Below are 19,051 nucleotides of genomic sequence, written 5' to 3' on the forward strand. Positions count from 1 at the left end.
ACGGCATAGTATTTTAAGGCCTAAAACAGCAAAAAATGGCATGGTATAGTATGGCATAATATGAAAGAAATGGCATAGTATAGTATGGCAAAAAATCGTTTATGGCATAAAAACAGCAGAGAATGACATAGTATACAAGGCATGGGACGGCATAGTGTATTAAGGCCTAAAACAGCATAAAACGACATGGTATAGTATGCCAAAAAATTGTTTATTATGGCATAAAAACAGCAGAGAATGACATAGTATAGCATGGCTACAGACGGCATAGTGTAGTAAGGCCTAAAACAGCATAAAACGACATAGTATAGTATGCCAAAAAATTGTTTATTATGTTATAAAAGCAGCAAAAAAAGACAGTATGGCAAGGGATCAGACGGCATTGTGTAGTAAGGCCTAAAACAGCATAAAACGACATAGTATGGTATGGCAAAAAATCGTTTATTATGGCATAAAAACAGCAGAGAATGACACAGTATAGCATGGCTACAGACGGCATAGTGTAGTAATGCCTTAAAACAACATAAAATTACATAGTATATTATGGCATGAAAACTGAAAGAAATGTCATAGTATAGTATGGCAAAAAATCGTTTATTATGGCATTAAAACAGCAGAGAATGACATAGTATAGCATGGCTACAGACGGCATAGTGTAGTAAGGCCTAAAACAGCATAAAATGACAGTATAGCAAGGCATGGGACAGCATAGTGTAGTAAGGCCTAAAACAGCATAAAACGACGTAGTATAGTATGCCAAAAAATCATTTATTATGGCATAAAAGCAGCATAAAAAGACATAGTATAGCAAAGCTACAGACGGCAAAGTGTAGTATGGCGTAAAACAGCATAAATCAGCATAGTATAGTATGGCAAAAATGGCAGTGTATATTATGGCATAAAAGCAGCATAAAACGAAATAGTATAGCATGGCTACAGACGGCATAGTGTAGTAAGGCCTAAAACGGCATAAAACGACATAGTATAGTATGGCATGAAATCTGAAAAAACGACAGCATAGTGTGGCAAAAAATCGTTTATTATGGCATAAAAACAGCAGAGAATGACATAGTATAGCATGGCTACAGATGGCATAGTGTAGTAAGGCCTAAAACAGCATAAAACGACAGTATAGCAAGGCTGCAGACGCCATAGTGTAGTAAGGCCTAAAACAGCATAAAATAGCAAAGTATATTATGTCTTGAAAACTGAAAAAAAACAACATAGTATAGTATGGCTAAAATGGCATTGTATATTATGGCATAAAAGCAGCTTAAAACGACATAGTATAGCAAGGCTGCAGATGGCATTGTGTAGTAAGGCCTAAAACAGCATAAAACGACATAGTATAGTATGGCATGAAAACTGAAAGAAACGGCATAGTATAGTATGGCTAAAATGGCATTGTATATTATGGCATAAAAGCAGCTTAAAACGACATAGTATAGCATGGCTACAGACGGCATAGTGTAGTAAGGCCTAAAACAGCATAAAACGACATAGTATAGTATGGCATGAAATCTGAAAAAACGACATAGTATAGTATGGCAAAAAATCGTTTATTATGGCATAAAAGCAGCTTAAAACGAATTAGTATAGCAAGGCTGCAGACGCCATAGTGTAGTAAGGCCTAAAACAGCATAAAATGGCATAGTATATTATGTCTTGAAAACTGAAAAAAACAACATAGTATAGTATGGCAAAAAATGAAAAAATGGCATTGTATATCATGGCATAAAAGCAGCATAAAACGACATAGTATAGCAAGGCTGCAGACGGCATAGTGTAGTAAGGCTAAAATGGCATTGTATATTATTGCATAAAAGCAGCATAAAATAGCATAGTATAGCATGGCTACAGACGGCATAGTGTAGTAAGGCCTAAAACAGCATAAAACGACATAGTATAGTATGGCATGAAATCTGAAAAAACTACATAGTATGGCAAAAAATTGTTTATCATGGCATAAAAGCAGCATAAAACGACATAGTATAGCAAGGCTGCAGACGGCATTGTGTAGTAAGGCCTAAAACAGCATAAAACGACATAGTATGGCATGAAAACTGAAAAAAACGGTATAGTATGGCTAAAATGGCATTGTATATAATGGCATAAAAGCAGCATAAAACAGCATATTATAGCATGGCTACAGACAGCATAGTGTAGTAAGGCCTAAAACAGCATAAAACGACATAGTATAGTATGGTATGAAAACTGAAAAATACGACATAGTATAGTATGGCAAAAAATGTGAAAAAATGGCATCGTATATTATGGAATAAAAGCAGCATAAGACGACATAGTATAGATTTGCTACTGACGGCATAGTGTAGTAAGGCCTAAAACAGCATAAAACGACATAGTATAGTATGGCATGACATCTGAAAAAAACTACATAGTATAGTATGGCAAAAAATCGTTTATTATGGCATAAAAACAGCAGAGAATGACATTGTATAGCATGGCTACAGATGGCATAGTGTAGTAAGGCCTAAAACAGCATAAAATGGCATATTATATTATGTCTTGAAAACTGAAAAAAACGACATAGTATAGTATGGCAAAAAATGTGGAAATATGGCATTGTTTATTATGGCATAAAAGCAGCATAAAATGACATAGTATAGCAAGGCTGCAGATGGCATTTTATAGTAAGGCCTAAAACAGCATAAAACGACATAGTATAGTATGGCATGACATCTGAAAAAACGACATAGTATAGTATGGCAAAAAATCGTTTATTATGGCATAAAAACAGCAGAGAATGACATTGTATAGCATGGCTACAGATGGCATAGTGTAGTAAGGCCTAAAACAGCATAAAACGACATAGTATAGTATGGCATGAAAACTGAAAAAAACGACATAGTATAGTATGGCAAAAAATGTGAAAAAATGGCATTGTATATTATGGCATAAAAGCAGCATAAAACAGCATATTATAGTATAGCTACAGACGGCATGGTGTAGTAAGGCCTAAAAACAGCATAAAATGGCATAGTATATTATGTCTTGAAAACTAAAAAAAACGACATAGTATAGTATGGCAAAAAATTTGAAAACATGGCATTGTATATTATGGAATAAAAGCAGCATAAAACGACATAGTATAGTATGGCATGAAATCTGAAAAAACTACATAGTATGGCAAAAAATTGTTTATCATGGCATAAAAGCAGCATAAAACGACATAGTATAGCAAGGCTGCAGACGGCATTGTGTAGTAAGGCCTAAAACAGCATAAAACGACATAGTATAGTATGGCATGAAAACTGAAAAAAACGGTATAGTATGGCTAAAATGGCATTGTCTATAATGGCATAAAAGCAGCATAAAACAGCATATTATAGCATGGCTACAGACAGCATAGTGTAGTAAGGCCTAAAACAGCATAAAAGGACATAGTATAGTATGGCATGAAAACTGAAAAAAACGACATAGTATAGTATGGCAAAAAATGTAAAAAAATGGCATTGTATATTATGGAATAAAAGCAGCATAAGACGACATAGTATAGCATTGCTACAGACGGCATAGTGTAGTAAGGCCTAAAACAGCATAAAACGACATAGTATAGTATGGCATGACATCTGAAAAAACTACATAGTATAGTATGGCAAAAAATCGTTTATTATGGCATAAAAACAGCTTAAAACGACATGGTATAGCAAGGCTGCAGACGGCATTGTGTAGTAAGGCCTAAAACAGCATAAAACGACATAGTATAGTATGGCATGAAAACTGAAAAAAACGACATAGTATAGTATGGCAAAAAATGTGAAAAAATGGCATTTTATATTATGGCATGAAAGCAGCATAAAACAGCATAGTATAGCATGGCTACAGACGGCATAGTGTAGTAAGGCCTAAAAACAGCATAAAATGGCATAGTATATTATGTCTTGAAAACTGAAAAAAACGACATAGTATAGTATGGCCAAAAATTTGAAAAAATGGCATTGTATATTATGGCATAAAAGCAGCATAAAACAGCATATTATAGTATAGCTACAGACGGCATGGTGTAGTAAGGCCTAAAACAGCATAAAAGGACATAGTATAGTATGGCATGAAAACTGAAAAAAACGGTATAGTATGGCTAAAATGGCATTGTATATAATGGCATAAAAGCAGCATAAAACAGCATATTATAGCATGGCTACAGACAGCATAGTGTAGTAAGGCCTAAAACAGCATAAAAGGACATAGTATAGTATGGCATGAAAACTGAAAAAAACGACATAGTATAGTATGGCAAAAAATGTGAAAAAATGGCATTGTATATTATGGAATAAAAGCAGCATAAGACGACATAGTATAGCATTGCTACAGACGGCATAGTGTAGTAAGGCCTAAAACAGCATAAAACGACATAGTATAGTATGGCATGACATCTGAAAAAACGACAGTATAGTATGGCAAAAAATCGTTTATTATGGCATAAAAACAGCAGAGAATGACATTGTATAGCATGGCTACAGATGGCATAGTGTAGTAAGGCCTAAAACAGCATAAAACGACATAGTATAGTATGGCATGAAAACTGAAAAAAACGACATAGTATAGTAAGGCAAAAAATGTGAAAAAATGGCATTGTATATTATGGCATAAAAGCAGCATAAAACAGCATATTATAGTATAGCTACAGACGGCATGGTGTAGTAAGGCCTAAAAACAGCATAAAATGGCATAGTATATTATGTCTTGAAAACTAAAAAAAACGACATAGTATAGTATGGCAAAAAATTTGAAAACATGGCATTGTATATTATGGAATAAAAGCAGCATAAAACGACATAGTATAGTATGGCATGAAATCTGAAAAAACTACATAGTATGGCAAAAAATTGTTTATCATGGCATAAAAGCAGCATAAAACGACATAGTATAGCAAGGCTGCAGACGGCATTGTGTAGTAAGGCCTAAAACAGCATAAAACGACATTGTATAGTATGGCATGAAAACTGAAAAAAACGGTATAGTATGGCTAAAATGGCATTGTCTATAATGGCATAAAAGCAGCATAAAACAGCATATTATAGCATGGCTACAGACAGCATAGTGTAGTAAGGCCTAAAACAGCATAAAAGGACATAGTATAGTATGGCATGAAAACTGAAAAAAACGACATAGTATAGTATGGCAAAAAATGTGAAAAAATGGCATTGTATATTATGGAATAAAAGCAGCATAAGACGACATAGTATAGCATTGCTACAGACGGCATAGTGTAGTAAGGCCTAACACAGCATAAAACGACATAGTATAGTATGGCTTGACATCTGAAAAAACGACAGTATAGTATGGCAAAAAATCGTTTATTATGGCATAAAAACAGCAGAGAATGACATTGTATAGCATGGCTACAGATGGCATAGTGTAGTAAGGCCTAAAACAGCATAAAACGACATAGTATAGTATGGCATGAAAACTGAAAAAAACGACATAGTATAGTAAGGCAAAAAATGTGAAAAAATGGCATTGTATATTATGGCATGAAAGCAGCATAAAACAGCATATTATAGTATAGCTACAGACGGCATGATGTAGTAAGGCCTAAAAACAGCATAAAATGGCATAGTATATTATGTCTTGAAAACTAAAAAAAACGACATAGTATAGTATGGCAAAAAATTTGAAAACATGGCATTGTATATTATGGAATAAAAGCAGCATAAAACGACATAGTATAGTATGGCATGAAATCTGAAAAAACTACATAGTATGGCAAAAAATTGTTTATCATGGCATAAAAGCAGCATAAAACGACATAGTATAGCAAGGCTGCAGACGGCATTGTGTAGTAAGGCCTAAAACAGCATAAAACGACATTGTATAGTATGGCATGAAAACTGAAAAAAACGGTATAGTATGGCTAAAATGGCATTGTCTATAATGGCATAAAAGCAGCATAAAACAGCATATTATAGCATGGCTACAGACAGCATAGTGTAGTAAGGCCTAAAACAGCATAAAAGGACATAGTATAGTATGGCATGAAAACTGAAAAAAACGACATAGTATAGTATGGCAAAAAATGTAAAAAAAATGGCATTGTATATTATGGAATAAAAGCAGCATAAGACGACATAGTATAGCATTGCTACAGACGGCATAGTGTAGTAAGGCCTAAAACAGCATAAAACGACATAGTATAGTATGGCATGACATCTGAAAAAACTACATAGTATAGTATGGCAAAAAATCGTTTATTATGGCATAAAAACAGCAGAGAATGACATTGTATAGCATGGCTACAGATGGCATAGTGTAGTAAGGCCTAAAGCAGCATAAAACAGCATATTATAGCATGGCATGAAATCTGAAAAAACGACATAGTATAGTATGGCAAAAAACGTTTATTATGGCATAAAAGCAGCTTAAAACGACATAGTATAGCAAGGCTGCAGACCGCATTGTGTAGTAAGGCCTAAAACAGCATAAAACGACATAGTATAGTATGGCATGAAAACTGAAAAAAACGACATAGTATAGTATGGCAAAAAATGTGAAAAAATGGCATTTTATATTATGGCATGAAAGCAGCATAAAACAGCATAGTATAGCATGGCTACAGACGGCATAGTGTAGTAAGGCCTAAAAACAGCATAAAATGGCATAGTATATTATGTCTTGAAAACTGAAAAAAACGACATAGTATAGTATGGCCAAAAATTTGAAAAAATGGCATTGTATATTATGGCATAAAAGCAGCATAAAACAGCATATTATAGTATAGCTACAGACGGCATGGTGTAGTAAGGCCTAAAACAGCATAAAAGGACATAGTATAGTATGGCATGAAAACTGAAAAAAACGGTATAGTATGGCTAAAATGGCATTGTATATAATGGCATAAAAGCAGCATAAAACAGCATATTATAGCATGGCTACAGACAGCATAGTGTAGTAAGGCCTAAAACAGCATATAAGGACATAGTATAGTATGGCATGAAAACTGAAAAAAACGACATAGTATAGTATGGCAAAAAATGTGAAAAAATGGCATTGTATATTATGGAATAAAAGCAGCATAAGACGACATAGTATAGCATTGCTACAGACGGCATAGTGTAGTAAGGCCTAAAACAGCATAAAACGACATAGTATAGTATGGCTTGACATCTGAAAAAACGACAGTATAGTATGGCAAAAAATCGTTTATTATGGCATAAAAACAGCAGAGAATGACATTGTATAGCATGGCTACAGATGGCATAGTGTAGTAAGGCCTAAAACAGCATAAAATGGCATATTATATTATGTCTTGAAAACTTAAAAAAACAACATAGTATAGTATGGCAAAAAATGTGAAAAAATGGCATTGTATATTATGACATAAAAGCAGCATAAAACAGCATATTATAGTATAGCTAAAGACGGCATGGTGTAGTAAGGCCTAAAAACAGCATAAAATGGCATAGTATATTATGTCTTGAAAACTGAAAAAAACGACATAGTATAGTATGGCCAAAAATTTGAAAAAATGGCATTGTATATTATGGCATAAAAGCAGCATAAAACGACTTAGTATAGCAAGGCTGCAGACGGCATTGTGTAGTAAGGCCTAAAACAGCATAAAACGACATAGTATAGTATGGCATGAAAACTGAAAAAAACGACATAGTATAGTATGGCAAAAAATGTGAAAAAATGGCATTGTATATTATGGCATGAAAGCAGCATAAAACAGCATAGTATAGCATGGCTACAGACGGCATAGTGTAGTAAGGCCTAAAAACAGCATAAAATGGCATAGTATATTATGTCTTGAAAACTGAAAAAAACGACATAGTATAGTATGGCCAAAAATTTGAAAAAATGGCATTGTATATTATGGCATAAAAGCAGCATAAAACAGCATATTATAGTATAGCTACAGACGGCATGGTGTAGTAAGGCCTAAAACAGCATAAAAGGACATAGTATATTATGTCTTGAAAACTGAAAAAAACGACATAGTATAGTATGGCCAAAAATTTGAAAAAATGGCATTGTATATTATGGAATAAAAGCAGCATAAGACGACATAGTATAGCATTGCTACAGACGGCATAGTGTAGTAAGGCCTAAAACAGCATAAAACGACATAGTATAGTATGGCATGACATCTGAAAAAACGACATAGTATAGTATGGCAAAAAATCGTTTATTATGGCATAAAAACAGCAGAGAATGACATTGTATAGCATGGCTACAGATGGCATAGTGTAGTAAGGCCTAAAACAGCATAAAATGGCATAGTATATTATGTCTTGAAAACTGAAAAAAATGACATAGTATAGTATGGCAAAAAATGTAGAAATATGGCATTGTTTATTATGGCATAAAAGCAGCATAAAACGACATAGTATAGTATGGCATGAAATCTGAAAAAACTACATAGTATGGCAAAAAATTGTTTATCATGGCATAAAAGCAGCATAAAACGACATAGTATAGCAAGGCTGCAGACGGCATTGTGTAGTAAAGCCTAAAACAGCATAAAACGACATAGTATAGTATGGCATGAAAACTGAAAAAAACGACATAGTATAGTATGGCAAAAAATGTGAAAAAATGGCATTTTATATTATGGCATGAAAGCAGCATAAAACAGCATAGTATAGCATGGCTACAGACGGCATAGTGTAGTAAGGCCTAAAAACAGCATAAAATGGCATGGTATATTATGTCTTGAAAACTGAAAAAAACGACATAGTATAGTATGGCCAAAAATTTGAAAAAATGGCATTGTATATTATGGCATAAAAGCAGCATAAAACAGCATATTATAGTATAGCTACAGACGGCATGGTGTAGTAAGGCCTAAAACAGCATAAAAGGACATAGTATAGTATGGCATGAAAACTGAAAAAAACGGTATAGTATGGCTAAAATGGCATTGTATATAATGGCATAAAAGCAGCATAAAACAGCATATTATAGCATGGCTACAGACAGCATAGTGTAGTAAGGCCTAAAACAGCATATAAGGACATAGTATAGTATGGCATGAAAACTGAAAAAAACGACATAGTATAGTATGGCAAAAAATGTGAAAAAATGGCATTGTATATTATGGAATAAAAGCAGCATAAGACGACATAGTATAGCATTGCTACAGACGGCATAGTGTAGTAAGGCCTAAAACAGCATAAAACGACATAGTATAGTATGGCTTGACATCTGAAAAAACGACAGTATAGTATGGCAAAAAATCGTTTATTATGGCATAAAAACAGCAGAGAATGACATTGTATAGCATGGCTACAGATGGCATAGTGTAGTAAGGCCTAAAACAGCATAAAATGGCATATTATATTATGTCTTGAAAACTTAAAAAAACAACATAGTATAGTATGGCAAAAAATGTGAAAAAATGGCATTGTATATTATGACATAAAAGCAGCATAAAACAGCATATTATAGTATAGCTAAAGACGGCATGGTGTAGTAAGGCCTAAAAACAGCATAAAATGGCATAGTATATTATGTCTTGAAAACTGAAAAAAACGACATAGTATAGTATGGCCAAAAATTTGAAAAAATGGCATTGTATATTATGGCATAAAAGCAGCATAAAACGACTTAGTATAGCAAGGCTGCAGACGGCATTGTGTAGTAAGGCCTAAAACAGCATAAAACGACATAGTATAGTATGGCATGAAAACTGAAAAAAACGACATAGTATAGTATGGCAAAAAATGAAAAAATGGCATTGTATATTATGGCATGAAAGCAGCATAAAACAGCATAGTATAGCATGGCTACAGACGGCATAGTGTAGTAAGGCCTAAAAACAGCATAAAATGGCATAGTATATTATGTCTTGAAAACTGAAAAAAACGACATAGTATAGTATGGCCAAAAATTTGAAAAAATGGCATTGTATATTATGGCATAAAAGCAGCATAAAACAGCATATTATAGTATAGCTACAGACGGCATGGTGTAGTAAGGCCTAAAACAGCATAAAAGGACATAGTATATTATGTCTTGAAAACTGAAAAAAACGACATAGTATAGTATGGCCAAAAATTTGAAAAAATGGCATTGTATATTATGGAATAAAAGCAGCATAAGACGACATAGTATAGCATTGCTACAGACGGCATAGTGTAGTAAGGCCTAAAACAGCATAAAACGACATAGTATAGTATGGCATGACATCTGAAAAAACGACATAGTATAGTATGGCAAAAAATCGTTTATTATGGCATAAAAACAGCAGAGAATGACATTGTATAGCATGGCTACAGATGGCATAGTGTAGTAAGGCCTAAAACAGCATAAAATGGCATAGTATATTATGTCTTGAAAACTGAAAAAAATGACATAGTATAGTATGGCAAAAAATGTAGAAATATGGCATTGTTTATTATGGCATAAAAGCAGCATAAAACGACATAGTATAGTATGGCATGAAATCTGAAAAAACTACATAGTATGGCAAAAAATTGTTTATCATGGCATAAAAGCAGCATAAAACGACATAGTATAGCAAGGCTGCAGACGGCATTGTGTAGTAAAGCCTAAAACAGCATAAAACGACATAGTATAGTATGGCATGAAAACTGAAAAAAACGACATAGTATAGTATGGCAAAAAATGTGAAAAAATGGCATTTTATATTATGGCATGAAAGCAGCATAAAACAGCATAGTATAGCATGGCTACAGACGGCATAGTGTAGTAAGGCCTAAAAACAGCATAAAATGGCATGGTATATTATGTCTTGAAAACTGAAAAAAACGACATAGTATAGTATGGCCAAAAATTTGAAAAAATGGCATTGTATATTATGGCATAAAAGCAGCATAAAACAGCATATTATAGTATAGCTACAGACGGCATGGTGTAGTAAGGCCTAAAACAGCATAAAAGGACATAGTATAGTATGGCATGAAAACTGAAAAAAACGGTATAGTATGGCTAAAATGGCATTGTATATAATGGCATAAAAGCAGCATAAAACAGCATATTATAGCATGGCTACAGACAGCATAGTGTAGTAAGGCCTAAAACAGCATAAAAGGACATAGTATAGTATGGCATGAAAACTGAAAAAAACGACATAGTATAGTATGGCAAAAAATGTGAAAAAATGGCATTGTATATTATGGAATAAAAGCAGCATAAGACGACATAGTATAGCATTGCTACAGATGGCATAGTGTAGTAAGGCCTAAAACAGCATAAAACGACAAAGTATAGTATGGCATGACATCTGAAAAAACAACAGTATAGTATGGCAAAAAATCGTTTATTATGGCATAAAAACAGCAGAGAATGACATTGTATAGCATGGCTACAGATGGCATAGTGTAGTAAGGCCTAAAACAGCATAAAATGGCATATTATATTATGTCTTGAAAACTTAAGAAAAAAACATAGTATAGTATGGCAAAAAATGTGGAAATATGGCATTGTTTATTATGGCATAAAAGCAGCATAAAATGACATAGTATAGCAAGGCTGCAGATGGCATTTTATAGTAAGGCCTAAAACAGCATAAAACGACATAGTATAGTATGGCATGAAAACTGAAAAAAACGACATAGTATAGTATGGCAAAAAATGTGAAAAAATGGCATTTTATATTATGGCATGAAAGCAGCATAAAACAGCATAGTATAGCATGGCTACAGACGGCATAGTGTAGTAAGGCCTAAAAACAGCATAAAATGGCATGGTATATTATGTCTGGAAAACTGAAAAAAACGACATAGTATAGTATGGCAAAAAATGTGAAAAAATGGCATTGTATATTATGACATAAAAGCAGCATAAAACAGCATATTATAGTATAGCTACAGACGGCATGGTGTAGTAAGGCCTAAAAACAGCATAAAATGGCATGGTATATTATGTCTTGAAAACTAAAAAAAACGACATAGTATAGTATGGCAAAAAATGTGAAAATATGGCATTGTATATTATGGAATAAAAGCAGCATAAGACGACATAGTATAGCATTGCTACAGACGGCATAGTGTAGTAAGGCCTAAAACAGCATAAAACGACATAGTATAGTATGGCATGACATCTGAAAAAACTACATAGTATAGTATAGCAAAAAATCGTTTATTATGGCATAAAAACAGCAGAGAATGAAATTGTATAGCATGGCTACAGATGGCATAGTGTAGTAAGGCCTAAAACAACATAAAATGGCATATTATATTATGTCTTGAAAACTGAAAAAAACGACATAGTATAGTATGGCAAAAAATGTGAAAAAATGGCATTGTATATTATGGCATAAAAGCAACATAAGACGACATAGTATAGCATTGCTACAGACGGCATAGTGTAGTAAGGCCTAAAACAGCATAAAACGACATAGTATAGTATGGCATGACATCTGAAAAAACGACGTAGTATAGTATGGCAAAAAATCGTTTATTATGGCATAAAAACAGCAGAGAATGACATTGTATAGCATGGCTACAGATGGCATAGTGTAGTAAGGCCTAAAACAGCATAAAATGGCATAGTATATTATGTCTTGAAAACTGAAAAAAACGACATAGTATAGTATGGCAAAAAATGTGGAAATATGGCATTGTTTATTATGGCATAAAAGCAGCATAAAACGACATAGTATAATATGGCATGAAATCTGAAAAAACTACATAGTATGGCAAAAAATTGTTTATCATGGCATAAAAGCAGCATAAAACGACATAGTATAGCAAGGCTGCAGACGGCATTGTGTAGTAAAGCCTAAAACAGCATAAAACGACATAGTATAGTATGGCATGAAAACTGAAAAAAACGGTATAGTATGGCTAAAATGGCATTGTATATAATGGCATAAAAGCAGCATAAGACGACATAGTATAGCATTGCTACAGACGGCATAGTGTAGTAAGGCCTAAAACAGCATAAAACGACATAGTATAGTATGGCATGACATCTGAAAAAACTACATAGTATAGTATGGCAAAAAATCGTTTATTATGGCATAAAAACAGCAGAGAATGACATTGTATAGCATGGCTACAGATGGCATAGTGTAGTAAGGCCTAAAACAGCATAAAATGGCATAGTATATTATGTCTTGAAAACTGAAAAAAACGACATAGTATAGTATGGCAAAAAATGTGAAAAAATGGCATTGTATATTATGGCATGAAAGCAGCATAAAACAGCATATTATAGTATAGCTACAGACGGCATGGTGTAGTAAGGCCTAAAAACAGCATAAAATGGCATAGTATATTATGTCTTGAAAACTAAAAAATACGACATAGTATAGTATGGCAAAAAATTTGAAAACATGGCATTGTATATTATGGAATAAAAGCAGCATAAAACGACATAGTATAGTATGGCATGAAATCTGAAAAAACTACATAGTATGGCAAAAAATTGTTTATCATGGCATAAAAGCAGCATAAAACGACATAGTATAGCAAGGCTGCAGACAACATTGTGTAGTAAGGCCTAAAACAGCATAAAAGGACATAGTATAGTATGGCATGAAAACTGAAAAAAACGACATAGGCAAAAAATGTGAAAAAATGGCATTGTATATTATGGAATAAAAGCAGCATAAGACGACATAGTATAGCATTGCTACAGACGGCAAAGTGTAGTAAGGCCTAAAACAGCATAAAACGACATAGTATAGTATGGCATGACATCTGAAAAAACGACAGTATAGTATGGCAAAAAATCGTTTATTATGGCATAAAAACAGCAGAGAATGACATTGTATAGCATGGCTACAGATGGCATAGTGTAGTAAGGCCTAAAACAGCATAAAATGGCATATTATATTATGTCTTGAAAACTTAAAAAAACAACATAGTATAGTATGGCAAAAAATGTGGAAATATGGCATTGTTTATTATGGCATAAAAGCAGCATAAAATGACATAGTATAGCAAGGCTGCAGATGGCATTTTATAGTAAGGCCTAAAACAGCATAAAACGACATAGTATAGTATGGCATGAAAACTGAAAAAAACGACATAGTATAGTATGGCAAAAAATGTGAAAAAATGGCATTTTATATTATGGCATGAAAGCAGCATGAAACAGCATAGTATAGCATGGCTACAGACGGCATAGTGTAGTAAGGCCTAAAAACAGCATAAAATGGCATAGTATATTATGTCTTGAAAACTGAAAAAAACGACATAGTATAGTATGGCAAAAAATGTGAAAAATTGGCATTGTATATTATGGCATAAAAGCAGCATAAAACAGCATATTATAGTATAGCTACAGACGGCATGGTGTAGTAAGGCCTAAAAACAGCATAAAATGGCATAGTATATTATGTCTTGAAAACTAAAAAAAACGACATAGTATAGTATGGCAAAAAATTTGAAAATATGGCATTGTATATTATGGCATAAAAGCAGCATAAAACGACATAGTATAGTATGGCATGAAATCTGAAAAAACTACATAGTATGGCAAAAAATTGTTTATCATGGCATAAAAGCAGCATAAAACGACAAAGTATAGCAAGGCTGCAGACGGCATTGTGTAGTAAGGCCTAAAACAGCATAAAACGACATAGTATAGTATGGCATGAAAACTGAAAAAAACGGTATAGTATGGCTAAAATGGCATTGTATATAATGACATAAAAGCAGCATAAAACAGCATATTATAGCATGGCTACAGACAGCATAGTGTAGTAAGGCCTAAAACAGCATAAAAGGACATAGTATAGTATGGCATGAAAACTGAAAAAAACGACATAGTATAGTATGGCAAAAAATGTGAAAAAATGGCATTGTATATTATGGAATAAAAGCAGCATAAGACGACATAGTATAGCATTGCTACAGACGGCATAGTGTAGTAAGGCCTAAAACAGCATAAAACGACATAGTATAGTATGGCATGACATCTGAAAAAACGACATAGTATAGTATGGCAAAAAATCGTTTATTATGGCATAAAAACAGCAGAGAATGACATTGTATAGCATGGCTACAGATGGCATAGTGTAGTAAGGCCTAAAACAGCATAAAATGGCATAGTATATTATGTCTTGAAAACTGAAAAAAACGACATAGTATAGTATGGCAAAAAATGTGGAAATATGGCATTGTTTATTATGGCATAAAAGCAGCATAAAACGACATAGTATAATATGGCATGAAATCTGAAAAAACTACATAGTATGGCAAAAAATTGTTTATCATGGCATAAAAGCAGCATAAAACGACATAGTATAGCAAGGCTGCAGACGGCATTGTGTAGTAAAGCCTAAAACAGCATAAAACGACATAGTATAGTATGGCATGAAAACTGAAAAAAACGACATAGTATAGTATGGCATGAAAACTGAAAAAAACGGTATAGTATGGCTAAAATGGCATTGTATATAATGGCATAAAAGCAGCATAAGACGACATAGTATAGCATTGCTACAGACGGCATAGTGTAGTAAGGCCTAAAACAGCATAAAACGACATAGTATAGTATGGCATGACATCTGAAAAAACTACATAGTATAGTATGGCAAAAAATCGTTTATTATGGCATAAAAACAGCAGAGAATGACATTGTATAGCATGGCTACAGATGGCATAGTGTAGTAAGGCCTAAAACAGCATAAAATGGCATAGTATATTATGTCTTGAAAACTGAAAAAAACGACATAGTATAGTATGGCAAAAAATGTGAAAAAATGGCATTGTATATTATGGCATGAAAGCAGCATAAAACAGCATATTATAGTATAGCTACAGACGGCATGGTGTAGTAAGGCCTAAAAACAGCATAAAATGGCATAGTATATTATGTCTTGAAAACTAAAAAATACGACATAGTATAGTATGGCAAAAAATTTGAAAACATGGCATTGTATATTATGGAATAAAAGCAGCATAAAACGACATAGTATAGTATGGCATGAAATCTGAAAAATCTACATAGTATGGCAAAAAATTGTTTATCATGGCATAAAAGCAGCATAAAACGACATAGTATAGCAAGGCTGCAGACGGCATTGTGTAGTAAGGCCTAAAACAGCATAAAACGACATAGTATAGTATGGCATGAAAACTGAAAAAAACGGTATAGTATGGCTAAAATGGCATTGTATATAATGGCATAAAAGCAGCATAAAACAGCATATTATAGCATGGCTACAGACAGCATAGTGTAGTAAGGCCTAAAACAGCATAAAACAACATAGTATAGTATGGCATGAAAACTGAAAAAAACGACATAGTATAGTATGGCAAAAAATGTGAAAAAATGGCATTTTATATTATGGCATGAAAGCAGCATAAAACAGCATAGTATAGCATGGCTACAGACGGCATAGTGTAGTAAGGCCTAAAAATAGCATAAAATGGCATAGTATATTATGTCTTGAAAACTGAAAAAAACGACATAGTATAGTATGGCAAAAAACTTGAAAATATGGCATTGTATATTATGGCATAAAAGCAGCATAAAACAACATAGTATAGCAAGGCTGCAGACGGCATAGTGTAGTAAGGCCTAAAACAGCATAAAACGACATAGTATAGTATGGCATGAAAAATGAAAAAAACGACATAGTATAGTATGGCAAAAAATGTGAAAAAATGGCATTGTATATTATGGCATGAAAGCAGCATAAAACAGCATAGTATAGCATGGCTACAGACGGCATGGTGTAGTAAGGCCTAAAACAGCATAAAATGGCATAGTATATTATGTCTTGAAAACTAAAAAAAACGACATAGTATAGTATGGCAAAAAATTTGAAAATATGGCATTGTATATTATGGCATAAAAGCAGCATAAAACGACATAGTATAGCAAGGCTGCAGACGGCATAGTTTAGTAAGGCCTAAAACAGCATAAAAGGACATAGTATAGTATGGCATGAAAACTGAAAAAACGACATAGTATAGTATGGCAAAAAATGGCATTGTATATTATGGCATAAAAGCAGCATAAGACGACATAGTATAGCATTGCTACAGACGGCATAGTGTAGTAAGGCCTAAAACAGCATAAAACGACATAGTATAGTATGGCATGAAAACTGAAAAAACGACAGAGTATAGTATGGCAAAAAATGTGGAAATATGGCATTGTTTATTATGGCATGAAAGCAGCATAAAACGACATAGTATAGTATGGCATGAAATCTGAAAAAACTACATAGTATGGCAAAAAATTGTTTATCATGGCATAAAAGCAGCATAAAACGACATAGTATAGCAAGGCTGCAGACGGCATTGTGTAGTAAGGCCTAAAACAGCATAAAACGACATAGTATAGTATGGCATGAAAACTGAAAAAAACGGTATAGTATGGCTAAAATGGCATTGTATATAATGGCATAAAAGCAGCACACAAACAGCATATTATAGCATGGCTACAGACAGCATAGTGTAGTAAGGCCTAAAACAGCATAAAAGGACATAGTATAGTATGGCATGAAAACTGAAAAAAACGACATAGTATAGTATGGCAAAAAATGTGAAAAAATGGCATTGTATATTATGGAATAAAAGCAGCATAAGACGACATAGTATAGCATTGCTACAGACGGCAAAGTGTAGTAAGGCCTAAAACAGCATAAAACGACATAGTATAGTATGGCATGACAATTTTGAAAAAACTACATAGTATAGTATGGCAAAAAATCGTTTATTATGGCATAAAAACAGCAGAGAATGACATTGTATAGCATGGCTACAGATGGCATAGTGTAGTAAGGCCTAAAACAGCATAAAATGGCATAGTATATTATGTCTTGAAAACTGAAAAAAACGACATAGTATAGTATGGCAAAAAACTTGAAAATATGGCATTGTATATTATGGCATAAAAGCAGCATAAAACGACATAGTATAGCAAGGCTGCAGACGGCATAGTGTAGTAAGGCCTAAAACAGCATAAAACGACATAGTATAGTATGGCAAAAAATGTGAAAAAATGGCATTGTATATTATGGCATAAAAGCAGCATAAAGCAGCATATTATAGTATAGCTACAGACGGCATGGTGTAGTAAGGCCTAAAAACAGCATAAAATGGCATAGTATATTATGTCTTGAAAACTAAAAAAAACGACATAGTATAGTATGGCAAAAAATTTGAAAACATGGCATTGTATATTATGGAATAAAAGCAGCATAAAACGACATAGTATAGCAAGGCTGCAGACGGCATTGTGTAGTAAGGCCTAAAACAGCATAAAACGACATAGTATAGTATGGCATGAAATCTGAAAAAACGACATAGTATGGCAAAAAATTGTTTATCATGGCATAAAAGCAGCATAAAACGACATAGTATAGCAAGGCTGCAGACGGCATTGTGTAGTAAGGCCTAAAACAGCATAAAACGACATAGTATAGTATGGCATGAAAACTGAAAAAAACGGTATAGTATGGCTAAAATGGCATTGTATATAATGGCATAAAAGCAGCATAAAACAGCATATTATAGCATGGCTACAGACAGCATAGTGTAGTAAGGCCTAAAACAGCATAAAACGACATAGTATAGTATGGCATGAAAACTGAAAACTGAAAACTGAAAACTGAAAAAAACGACATAGCAAAAAATGTGAAAAAATGGCATTGTATATTATGGAATAAAAGCAGCATAAGACGACATAGTATAGCATTGCTACAGACGGCATAGTGTAGTAAGGCCTAAAACAGCATAAAACGACATAGTATAGTATGGCATGACATCTGAAAAAACTACATAGTATAGTATGGCAAAAAATCGTTTATTATGGCATAAAAACAGCAGAGAATGACATTGTATAGCATGGCTACAGATGGCATAGTGTAGTAAGGCCTAAAACAGCATAAAATGGCATATTATATTATGTCTTGAAAACTGAAAAAAACGACATAGTATAGTATGGCAAAAAATGTGGAAATATGGCATTGTTTATTATGGCATAAAAGCAGCATAAAATGACATAGTATAGCAAGGCTGCAGATGGCATTTTATAGTAAGGCCTAAAACAGCATAAAACGACATAGTATAGTATGGCATGAAAACTGAAAAAAACGACATAGTATAGTATGGCAAAAAATGTGAAAAAATGGCATTGTATATTATGGCATAAAAGCAGC

The 19,051-nt window shown here is 33.5% G+C and overlaps 1 long non-coding RNA gene across 2 annotated transcripts in view; it reads left to right on the top strand.

Annotated features, from left to right (window-relative positions):
* LOC124850835 overlaps positions 1-19,051 on the top strand; it is a 40,695-nt gene that overhangs the window by 2,444 nt on the left and 19,200 nt on the right. The window lies entirely within an intron of this gene.

This window comes from Scophthalmus maximus, chromosome 12 (genome assembly GCF_022379125.1).
Source record: "Scophthalmus maximus strain ysfricsl-2021 chromosome 12, ASM2237912v1, whole genome shotgun sequence".
NCBI lineage: Eukaryota > Metazoa > Chordata > Actinopteri > Pleuronectiformes > Scophthalmidae > Scophthalmus > Scophthalmus maximus.